The sequence below is a fragment of the Staurois parvus genome, unplaced genomic scaffold (genome assembly GCF_062004578.1).
Source record: "Staurois parvus isolate SC_StPar_1 unplaced genomic scaffold, SC_StPar_1.0 ptg001432l, whole genome shotgun sequence".
In the NCBI taxonomy this organism is placed as follows: domain Eukaryota; kingdom Metazoa; phylum Chordata; class Amphibia; order Anura; family Ranidae; genus Staurois; species Staurois parvus.
This window is the reverse complement of record NW_028319228.1, coordinates 5,987,133-5,998,933: the sequence shown is the minus strand read 5'-3', so window position 1 is coordinate 5,998,933 and position 11,801 is coordinate 5,987,133. Positions and strand designations below refer to the sequence as shown.

General features: G+C 39.6%; 1 pseudogene; it reads left to right on the top strand.

The window, feature by feature from the left end:
* The first annotated feature begins 6,789 nt into the window (after positions 1-6,789).
* Positions 6,790-6,943, top strand: LOC149436027 (U2 spliceosomal RNA; annotated as a pseudogene).
* The last annotated feature ends 4,858 nt before the right edge of the window (positions 6,944-11,801 follow it).

The window sequence follows — 11,801 nt, the reverse complement described above, 5'->3', positions numbered from 1 at the left end:
GAAGGCTATAGTCTTGATATGGAAGGCTCACTGAATCTCGTCACTGAATTGCTGGAAAGAGTTAGGTTAACTCGGTTATACCAATGTATAAAATGTCTATTTCTAAGGGGTCTCCAAAATGTTTACCCTAGGTTCACATCTGTGCGGGTGGTGCTGCTGCGGATCCACATGAAAATCCATGCAGCCGCACCATCCGCACAGAGAAATGCGGACCCATGGGTGGGTGCCACTAGTTCTAATGGCACACCGCCCGCATTGGAAAACGCAACCGTACTAGGAACCGAGGTACCCGTGCCGACTGCATTTTCCAAAGAAGTGCAGGGACTTCTTCCCTGCGTGTCATGGGCACAGGAGTCCATTCAAATTAATGGGTTCTAATGCCTGTGCAAAAGGCGGCCCACATGGCCACATACATGTGAACTGAGCAGGAGCGGACTGACAACTCATGGGGCCCCCGGGCAATAGGGGATTATGGGGCCCCTGTGTCCTTGCCCAAATTCAAAAAAGCCTATGAAAAGGTACCAGGGGCATCTCACTGACCCCAGGCCCTCGGGCTAATGCTAATGCTAAAAGAGAGGAGGGAGGGATGTCTTAAGATAAGGTGGCTATGCTTTTGCTCTGGGTACATTACTTTGTATACAGATTGTTGTTTGATTGTTGTTGTTCTGAAACTTCTCCATTGTGAATGTGTAATGTGATTGCCTATGACGGGGAACCTTAATGACATGTCCCCCTCCAAACATATGCTTCTTTTGATATCCTATAACTGCCAAGGTCGTTGACCGCACTTGGGTGTTGCCCAAGGTTGTTTAGGTGGCAAGGATGATAAGTGTTCTATTGTTTTTCTCTTTTGGTTGTAACATGTCAAGCCGGGGTATGCCCAGAGGCTGTTTTGTATTCTTTATTTCTTAGAAATCTTAAAAACAAATGCCTAACAAAAACAATAAATAAATATAATGTATTATTTATACACTGTATATATTATATATATAACATATCTATATTTTAAACACAAATACAAATGTATTTCTTCTGTGTAGCCAGCTATGAATAGAGAGTGGGAGGAAACAGTGGCTCTCTGTAGCTGCTGCCCTGTGGTGTTGAACTGGTTATCAGTTTTATAAGCAAGAGGAGGGAGCTGCTGAGCATGAAGAGTTTAATAGACTGAATCAGACAGTACTGCACTGTGGGAACTGTAGTCCAGTGGAGAGGCACTCTACTGTAATCAAAAGCTCTTGAGCTGCATTTCTCAGAGTGAGATCACCATGAGTAGGGGAAATAATTACATTTTCTCAGGCTGTAGAGGACATAGGTCACTTTTGCCATAAAGGAGCCCAGGGATTGCTCATCACTCTCCAGGGTGCACCACTGCTGCAGTATGGCAATCTAAACAGGATCTGGAGTGCTGAGTTTGGAGTGCAGACAGCCAGAATCACCTGAGTGCAGAGCAGAGAGTGGACTAATCGCTGTATGTTACTGGATGGTGAATTGCAATATCATTGGGACTGATGAGTTGCTGCTATGGGGCTTTACTATCTGCTGCTAGAGAGACTGAGCCCTTTAGGAACTACCCATACAGCCATACAGCCATCTAGCAGCCTTATTTCTGCCTACAGGCTTGACTGAGACTATTTTCATGTGCACCAATGGTACAACTGGACCTCAACGCTAGCCAACTGAAGAGTTAGGATTAAAGACTGTCCCTTTGAAGCTATTACACAGAGACCTTCCCCTATTACTTATACTAAGAGGTACCTCTCAGGGGACATTGCATCATATCCTAGCCTTTCTCTTAAAATGCACTCTAGGCTAGTTATAGTATTATTACTATTCACATTGCATTTAATGCTTATATGCACTGTTTATTGCTGACTTTGCTGATTTGGTGTTGATTCCAGTCTAGTAATACAGAACTCTACGTAATTCTAAGTCTGCACTGCATGTGGTTTCCTGCACAGCTCCTGTGTGAACCCAGGCCTGTCATAGTGACTTCAGCCAGAGTTCATACAGCAGCAGTATGGGAAACCTAAGAAGAGATTTGTGAAAAGAGATTCACAAGAAAGCGGCTACATTATGGACAGAATGCGATACTCAGAAAAATTTCCAAAAATTATGCTTTATTACACATTAATGATTGACACTCGGGCAATCGCCCTGGTTTACCATCACCTCAGTATGAGACCATACACACAGACCTAAAACCATTAAAATCACACCAAGACCGGTCTGGATATATGTGCTGCAAAGGCTATGACCACCATAGTCTAAAGCATTTGCAGCACCGCACATTGGTTACACTCCCTGTAGGAGGTATTTTCAAAAAATTATACCATGGGTATATAATATCACATGCTATGCATATAAGCACATATAGTTACCACATAGGTTACACTCCCTGAAGGAGGTGTTTTCAAAAATTGTACCATAGGTATATAATATCACATGCAAGCAGACCTAAGTATGGGAAACCTCCCTGCATGATGGGTTCCACCAGTGAAACTCTGGCTCCTGATCCTACTGCAGACATCAATGGCTGCCGTTTGGGCTCCTCCTGCCTCTCCTATGGCTTGGGCTTATCCAAAATCTCTGCAATTTAAGGTAATTCCCCCCTAAGAAAATTTCCCCTCTATTACTTTTCTGGGGATTGCCCCTAACACAAAGTGTCAAAGTTGTAAAATTGTGCTCAGGCGGTATTTTTGTTTTACCCTTAGGCATGAAGGGGTTAAACTATGGCTTACACCCATGCAATGATTAGCGAAAAACTGTATAAAGCAATGTATATTTTTTTAATACTTGTGAGACATCTCATATCATGCAACAAACCTTGAGGTCTCTTCTCTGACTTAGTGTTTATAAATAATTTTTCCTGTTTAATATTTTTTTTCTGTTTAATATGTTTCTATTTGAGCCACTCTGCTGTTGATTTTGATGTTGTCATCACCCATCTTTGTTTTGTTGTTTTTGATCACGTAAAGATACCTTGACATCCTGCTGTAGAGTTGGAAAACATTTGTCGTTCCATATTTGCAAGCTGTCTAGGCCCCAGTTGCTCAGCCTGCCCAGCCTGCAGCCCCTTAACACTTTTGTGTCCCTCGGGTACTCTACATACATTAATCGGTGTTTTCTTATTACCCTGTAACAGGGGCGGACTGACAACTCATGGGGCCCCCGGGCAATAGGGGATCATGAGGCCCCTGTGTCCTTGCCCAAACTCAAAAAAGACTATGAAAAAGGTACCAGGGGCATCTCATGGGGCCCCCTACTGACCCCGGGCCCTCGGGCAGTGCCTGAGTTTCCAAATGGTCAGTCCGCCCCTGCCCTGTAATAGCAGTGATCTTTAGCAGTCTCATGCAATCTGTCTCTGATCTATGACAACTTTCTTAGGCATGTCCGCAGTTTCCAATATAATTATTATAATATGATCACAATCTCCAATAAGTCCTATAGTATGTTAGCAGTCTCCAGCTATCTCCTGTTGCATGTCTGCAATCTTTAAAGACATTCTAGAGCATTACAGAACATTACAGCCCTTGAGGCCGAATAAAAAAAAGTTGACCACCACTTGTCTAGGATCTGAAGCAGTAATACAGCATCATGCTTTTAGGCCTCATGCACATGGATGTTAACATTTTTAAAAGTCGTGTAACATAAAAGTCCATGCTTTCTCATACCTGGTGATCCACAGGTGCCACATACAGCCGCCCCTACAAATGAATGGCTGCAATGACTTCTGTATCAGCATTTACCCATGTATATGCATAGGGCATATTTCCCCAAATATTCCTGAGGGAAATATGCCATATGCACATGTGTGGGGAAATGCCGCTACAGAAGCCATCGTAGTTTACAAGTGTATGCCATGCACAGCCCTTCGCTTGTATAGGCAGCTGTACGCAGCACTTGCAGTTTCCCAGGCACAGGAAATTTTCCACTAGAGGATATCACGATCAGAGGATAAGACCACCTTGGACTGTAAACTCAAGATTTAGTGGGCCAGTGGAAACAACTAAACAGGTGTACCTGGGTACCAGTCCTTGCATATGCAGGAGCAGTGTGACCGCACGCATATGATGGTGTGTCAGAGTCACAGGATCTAAGGAGCCACCTGGTGTTCACCAGAGCCACTAGAGGTGTGGATGTTGTGCTGTGAGGCAGCCCCCAGGATCCGTCTCTCTAACTCACCCATGTGGACACAGTGCAACCAAATAGCACACTGGAAGGAAAAGGGGAACACACCGGATACTAGGAACCAAGGTATCCTACTGCAGCACGTTAGGAAGGGATGCCAGTGGAGAGGACGCAGGGAACAAGTGTAAAGCACAGGAGAATGGGGGATGCTGACCAATAGTGCAAACAACAAGAAATAGTGCTGGGAAGGACACCCACAGCAACAGGAAATTAAGGGATCCAAGGACATAAATCCAAGGGAATATAACTGCATGGTCAGAGGGAAAACACTGAGAACAAAGACAGAACCAAACAACACACAGAATATGGGAATATTCAAGCAGTGGAGAACACCACAGGAACCAGAGGGGTTCAGGTTCCATGTGAAGACACGTTACTCGAACACTAACACACAGGTGCAAAGGCCTAATAATACTTAGGTTCAGGGCAGATAGACAGGAACTCGGCAACTAGGACAGGAGGCCAAACCCATGCCCATGTACTGATCTTTGTAGGAAGTCTATTTCTACAGCAACAATGCAGAATTTCTTGTGTTTGTAAACTATACTGTATGTTCGACTGTGGACTGAAGTAGACCAAAGTTTATCATTTCCAATTTTTTTAGCTTTGACAAACCATTATCCTAGAAGACAAAATACTATTTATATTGTTTCCTTTGATTGCTTGTACATTATTATTATTATTATTATACAGGATTTATATAGCGCCAACAGTTTGCTCAGCACTTTACAATATAAAGGGAGACAATACAGCAACAATACAGTTCAATACAGTTCAATACAAAAGGGATAGGAGGGCCCTGCTCCTTGGAGCTTACAATCTAAGAGAAAATTTATTTCAATACTATCACAATGTTAAGCTGTGTGGTTTGGTAAATTAAAAGCATACAGGACATAGTTTGACTTTTATAGAAAAAAAAGTTGAGATAATCACGTGATTTCAGCGGCTCATTTCTCTGTATCTTCTAATTGTTTTGACATGTGGATATATTTAGAAGGTATCCTATGAATCTACCGTTGAAGGACTCGATTTAATCCAGATAATATTTTTTTACATATTTTATGATAGCTACTCTAAGAATTATTCTGTCATTCACCAATAAGGTTAGAACAGTTCTGTTTTTTTCCCAAATGGTATACCCAGATTCATTCTCACCCCAAGTCTTGTTCCATAAAATTTTACAGTTATCTCAGAAAAGGGAAATCAGAGCTTAAATGGTATCTATGCTTTGGCATTGCTAACATTTTTAGGAAATTTGAAATTAACTTCACCCGTTTTCTGAAAACTCTTCTATGGTGTCCATTTCTGAAAAGAATAAGCCATGTGGGAAATGGCAAATGTCTGGATTAGCAATGACTTACAGACCTCTCACACAAGTGAATGAATACTTTGATACCCAGAGAAACAAAGGAGTCCAAAAAAAGCAACATCATACAAAGTGAGCTCATTCTTTATAAATGAACAATGTTCTGCCCAGACAGTAGCAATGTCAGACTTGAAAACTCATAGCACATTTTCTGCAAATATACTAACTGACAATATTGTTCGACTGGGGAAATCCAAATTTATCTCAAGCAGACTTGACCAAGGAGCATCTGCCAGGGTTGTGAAGCAGCCTGCAAGCATAAATCATTCCCCGATCTGGCCATCTGGATCTGTCTTTAGGTACCTTAAGGGCCCATTCTCACCAGGGTGATTCATTGCTGTGCATTTAATTAACTATATAAAAGGTTTCAATTATAAAGACAATATTATTGACTAAGAATCAGTATACTTTGTTTTGAAAAAGTTAGGATTCTCTTGGCATCTGTGTTGGGAACTTTGGAATATTCTGAGATTTGGACTGTTCCCTGCATTCTCATATTCCGAAAGCTCCTCTTAACAAGGTACAATTTCATCAAAATCTTAAAAACCTACATGAGAAGATTTTGAGAAGCCATCATTATTCTGCAAATCATCTTTAATCCAAAACAAATTTAGCAAATATGCCAAGTATAAGTGAGCTTATTTACTAAATTTCAACTGAAAGGTTACATCTACCACTGGGCTTAAAGGTTTGGGCATTTTGCCTTGGGGTTCAAAAGATGAAAGTATTTTACTGGTTTACTTCCAGTTGTTCTTTCTTTCTGTTTACTTCCAGTTGTTCTTTCTTTCTGTTTACGTCCAGTTGTTCTTTCATCAATGACTTATCATGGCTTGTTCTGCACTGTGTCCCTGTGTGGAGGCATCTATCTTAGTAGAGACAGGACTTTGCTTACTTGAGTCAAAATGCTTGATGTACTGAAAGCAAATAGGCTGTTCACTTTGCAAGGAATTTTCCCAAGAAGTTAATGAATGTGGTGAAATTTCACTTTGCAAAGAATACACAATTATGTGCAAGGAAAATAAAAAAATTTTTTTTTTTCTTGCACATGATTGGATGATTCAGGTCAGCAGAGACGTTCCTTTTTCACTATGCTCTGGAGAAAATCCACTTGCAAAGTGCAATTTCCTTGCAATGTGAACAGCCTATTTTCCCTTTAGTAAATCAAACCCAGAGTTTTCAGTGACAGTGAGCAGAACAGCGGTGAAGTCACCAAATCTACTGAGAATAGCGCTCAGATCACCTCTCTGCCTTTTGGCTAAGATCACATGTACTGTCTTTTCTTATCAGTATCTGATGTGTCCCCTATCTGGCAACCATGTATTAAATTGAGTTTTAGAACATAGAGATGAGGGAAGAGCTTTCAGCAGCACCTTAGATCTCATACAGAAGATATACAGCTATGAGGCTGTAGGCACAGGAGTGCCTGGAAACCCTCACATATGAGAAACTGCACGGCTATTTAAAAAATAAATAAATAAATTTCCATGGTACTCTTTAGGTACATTTAATATTTCAAGATGTTCCCATAACATAGCAAATATTCACTTTTTGAGTTCAGTTCTATAGTTTAACACTCTGCCATTCCTTACTGAATGAGACTGCAAGTCTTTGTATAAAAAGCATTCTAAATAATAATTTATGCTTTAAATTTATCGTGTCTCTTTTTCTATAAACATTTGTAAGCATATGTATCCTGTGTGACTCCAAAATGAAATAATGGCTTTTAGGAAATAAATTACTTGATGGCTTGTATTCATAATATATTATAAAGATGATATTATTGGTAAAGCTAAATATAAACATAATGAAAACGAAGATATTCAGTTTAATGTTCACTCCATAGCAATTCTGGAGCTTAAGGGTAGATAATACCAAATTACCTGCTGCAGCATGGTCTGTCACCATGTGTGGGCTGTTTAAACTTCTTTAAGCACCAGACTTGTAATGTGTGAATACATCTTGTCATTTTCAGCCTAAAAAGTCACTCTGATGCAATGCAGTCTTTGTGGGTGGGCTGCTGTCAGGACATAGTGTCATCCCATTAAATAATAGCTCTCTGTTATTCTGTTTAGCAGAGCACAATGTTTGTTATTACAGTAAACAAGCTGGTCTGTGTCTCAGGGCTATGTATGCCTTAATCTTCCCTCCTCTGTGGGATAAAAGGTAAAATGGTGTTCAAAAAAGCTATGATTAGAAGAGAGAGTGCTATAATAAAAATACATTTCCTGTGTTTAAAGTGATAGTGAGCATTCACTTAATGTCCAACAAACACAAATGAATCAGTGTTGGGTGAACTCCTACATCGTTCAACACCATCCTTGTACTTTGAAACTCCGGATGACATACCATCCTTCCCACAGCTGACATTGCAGAAGCTTAAAGTGTATATCCACTTTTGCAGCCAAAGTGGGATAACACCTATTTTATATTTATTACGTGTCCCTATTCAAATAACATGACTTTAAAAAAATATTTAAAATTTGTAGAAAACCTTTTTACATGCTCTACTCTGAACTATCCAGCAAGGAAAATCCTAGCTAGTTTTCTTTGTTCATGAGGGGGCAGGGCAGCCGTGTTGTCATAATTAACTCTGTACTGAACAAGCAGAATTTCTTTATCAATCTTAACTAGATTTGATCTGTTCTAACAAAGGTTTAAAAGTGCAGAGGCTGGGTCTCTTGCATTGTATGCTAATCAACACAGACTTAGGAAAGAGAGGAGAGGTCAAGCAAAGTGGTTTATGACATTGGTACATGCCTATATTAAAGAAAAAACTTAAGAACGACAGAGCTCTGTTAGATTTAAGTTTCCTAGGTGCTATTCTACTTTTGATATTGCGTGCTTTTCTGTAAGAGAATATAGAGTGTTTTAAATGGGGATCCTGTAATAGTATTCCGCATACTATTATAATTGGGGATCCTGCAATAGTATTCCGCATACTATTATAATTGGGGATCCTGCAATAGTATTCCGCATACTATTATAATTGGGGATCCTGCAATAGTATTCCGCATACTATTATAATTGGGGATCCTGCAATAGTCTTTTGCATACTATTATAATTGGGGATCCTATAACAGTATTCCGCATACTATTATGACTGGGGATCCTATAATAGTATTCTGCATACTATTATATTTGGAGATCCTGAAATAGTATTCCGAATACTATTATAATTGAGAATCCTGTAACATTATTCCGCATACTATTATAATTGGGGATCCTGCAATAGTATTCCGCATACTATTATAATTGGGGATCCTATAACAGTATTCCGCATACTATTATGACTGGGAATCCTATAATAGTATTCTGCATACTATTATATTTGGAGATCCTGAAATAGTATTCCGCATACTATTATAATTGAGAATCCTGTAACATTATTCCGCATACTATTGTAATTGGGGATCCTGTAAGAGTATTCCGCATACTATTATAATTAGGGATCCTGTAATAGTATGCCGCATACTGTTATAATCCTGTAAGATTATGCCGCATACTATTAAAATTGGGGATCCTGTAAAAGTATTTTGCATTCTAATATAATTGGGGATCCTGTAATAGTATTCCGCATACTATTATAAATGGGGATCCTGTTTTAGTATTTTGCATACAGTGTCTCCCCACACCACCTGTTCCATGTCTGTGTGACGGTTATGAAATGGTCCTAAACCACTTTGCTTGACATGCAAGTTCATTAAACACATGGTCATCAGAATTTGTAGTGTACTGTCTAGCATGAACTTGTGGTTTACATTATGTAGGTAGAACTATTCATACATTTCAGAAGCATTTTAGGGAACATCGCCACCTCATTGAGGATGGTAAAGATAAGCATAGTGTCTCCAGACACTTCCTGGAACACCATGACATACAGTCAGGTCCATAAATATTGGGACATTCACACAATTCTAACATGTTTGGCTCTGTACAACACCACAATGGATTTGAAATGAAACGAACAAGATGTGCTTTAACTGCAGACTGTCAGCTTTAATTTGAGGGTATTTACATCCAAATCAGGTGAACGGTGTAGGAATTACAACAGTTTGCATATGTGCCTCCCACTTGTTAAGGGACCAAAAGTAATGGGACAATTGGCTTCTCCGCTGTTCCATGGCCAGGTGTGTGTTATTTCCTCATTATCCCAATTACAATGAGCAGATACAAGGTCCAGAGTTAATTTCAAGTGTGCTATTTGCATTTGGAATCTGTTGCTGTCAACTCTCAAGATGAGATCCAAAGAGCTGTCACTATCAGTGAAGCAAGCCATCATTAGGCTGAAAAAGCAAAACAAACCCATCAGAGAGATAGCAAAAACATTAGGCGTGGCCAAAACAACTGTTTGGAACATTCTTAAAAAGAAGAAACGCACCGTGAGCTCAGCAACACCAAAAGACCCGGAAGACCACGGAAAACAACTGTGGTGGATGACCAAAGAATTTTTTCCCTGGTGAAGAAAACACCCTTCACAACAGTTGGCCAGATCAAAAACACTCTCCAAGAGGTAGGTGTATGTGTGTCAAAGTCAACAATCAAGAGAAGACTTCACCAGAGTGAATACAGAGGGTTCACCACAAGATGTAAACCATTGGTGAGCCTCAAAAACAGGAAGGCCAGATTAGAGTTTGCCAAACGACATCTAAAAAAGCCTTCACAGTTCTGGAACAACATCCTATGGACAGATGAGACCAAGATCAACTTGTACCAGAGTGATGGCAAGAGAAGAGTATGGAGAAGGAAAGGAACTGCTCATGATCCTAGGCATACCACCTCATCAGTGAAGCATGGTGGTGGTAGTGTCACGGCGTGGGCATGCATGGCTGCCAATGGAACTGGTTCTCTTGTATTTATTGATGATGTGACTGCTGACAAAAGCAGCAGGATGAATTCTGAAGTGTTTTGGGCAATATTATCTGCTCATATTCAGCCAAATGCTTCAGAACTCATTGGGCGCTGCTTCACAGTGCAGATGGACAATGACCCAAAGCATACTGCAAAAGCAACCAGAGAGTTTAAGGGAAAGAAGTGGAACGTTATGCAATGGCCAAGTCAATCACCTGACCTGAATCCGATTGAGCATGCATTTCACTTGCTGAAGACAAAACTGAAGGGAAAATGCCCCAAGAACAAGCAGGAACTGAAGACAGTTGTAGTAGAGGCCTGGCAGAGCATCACCAGGGATGAAACCCAGCGTCTGGTGATGTCTATGCGTTCCAGACTTCAGGCTGTAATTGACTGCAAAGGATTTGCAACCAAGTATTAAAAAGTGAAAGTTTGATTTATGATTATTATTCTGTCCCATTACTTTTGGTCCCTTAACAAGTGGGAGGCACATATGCAAACTGTTGTAATTCCTACACCGTTCACCTGATTTGGATGTAAATACCCTCAAATTAAAGCTGACAGTCTGCAGTTAAAGCACATCTTGTTCGTTTCATTTTAAATCCATTGTGGTGGTGTATAGAGCCAAAAATATTAGAATTGTGTCAATGTCCCATTATTTATGGACCTGACTGTATCTACTGAAGGTTTAAGGGTCTGGGTTATTGAAGTCATGTCCGCTGACATTCCAGTGGCCGAAAGCTTCCAACGTTTGTGCCAGAGAGCGATGCATTGGATCTATGCCCTAGATGTACTGTCTCCAAGAGGGTTAAATGAGGAACTTGAAATTAGTACCATAATTTAGACAATTTTGTTAGGAGTACAATCTCATATTAATTTATTATTCTGATTCCTTCTTTTCAGGTTCCATTATCTTTTTATTTGGTCAGTATATAAATATAACTGTGGGTGGTTGGTTCTCTTCCCATATACATCATCCACAAGTGAGTACATTAGGTATAAAGAATTAATATAATCCAGTCATGCCAAGATGTGTTTTTTTCATTATGTTGTTTAATATGACATTTATACATGCCAGCTGGTTATGGCTGTATTTTATTTTATATGATATGTTTTTCATTTTATTTTAATGTGTTTTATTTATTGTTCCTGACAATATATATATTTTTATATATATATATATATATATATATATATATATATACATATATACACACACACACACACACACACTTCTGTAGCAGGTCCTTTTGTGATATACCATCACCTTATATTTTGTACACCATTGATTAACTATATTTGGATCTTATATAAACTGAATAAAATCGGTATCCAATTATTTCAAACAAAACAAAAATTGAGAAAATTAATTAAAATTGTGAAAAATTAATACTCTACC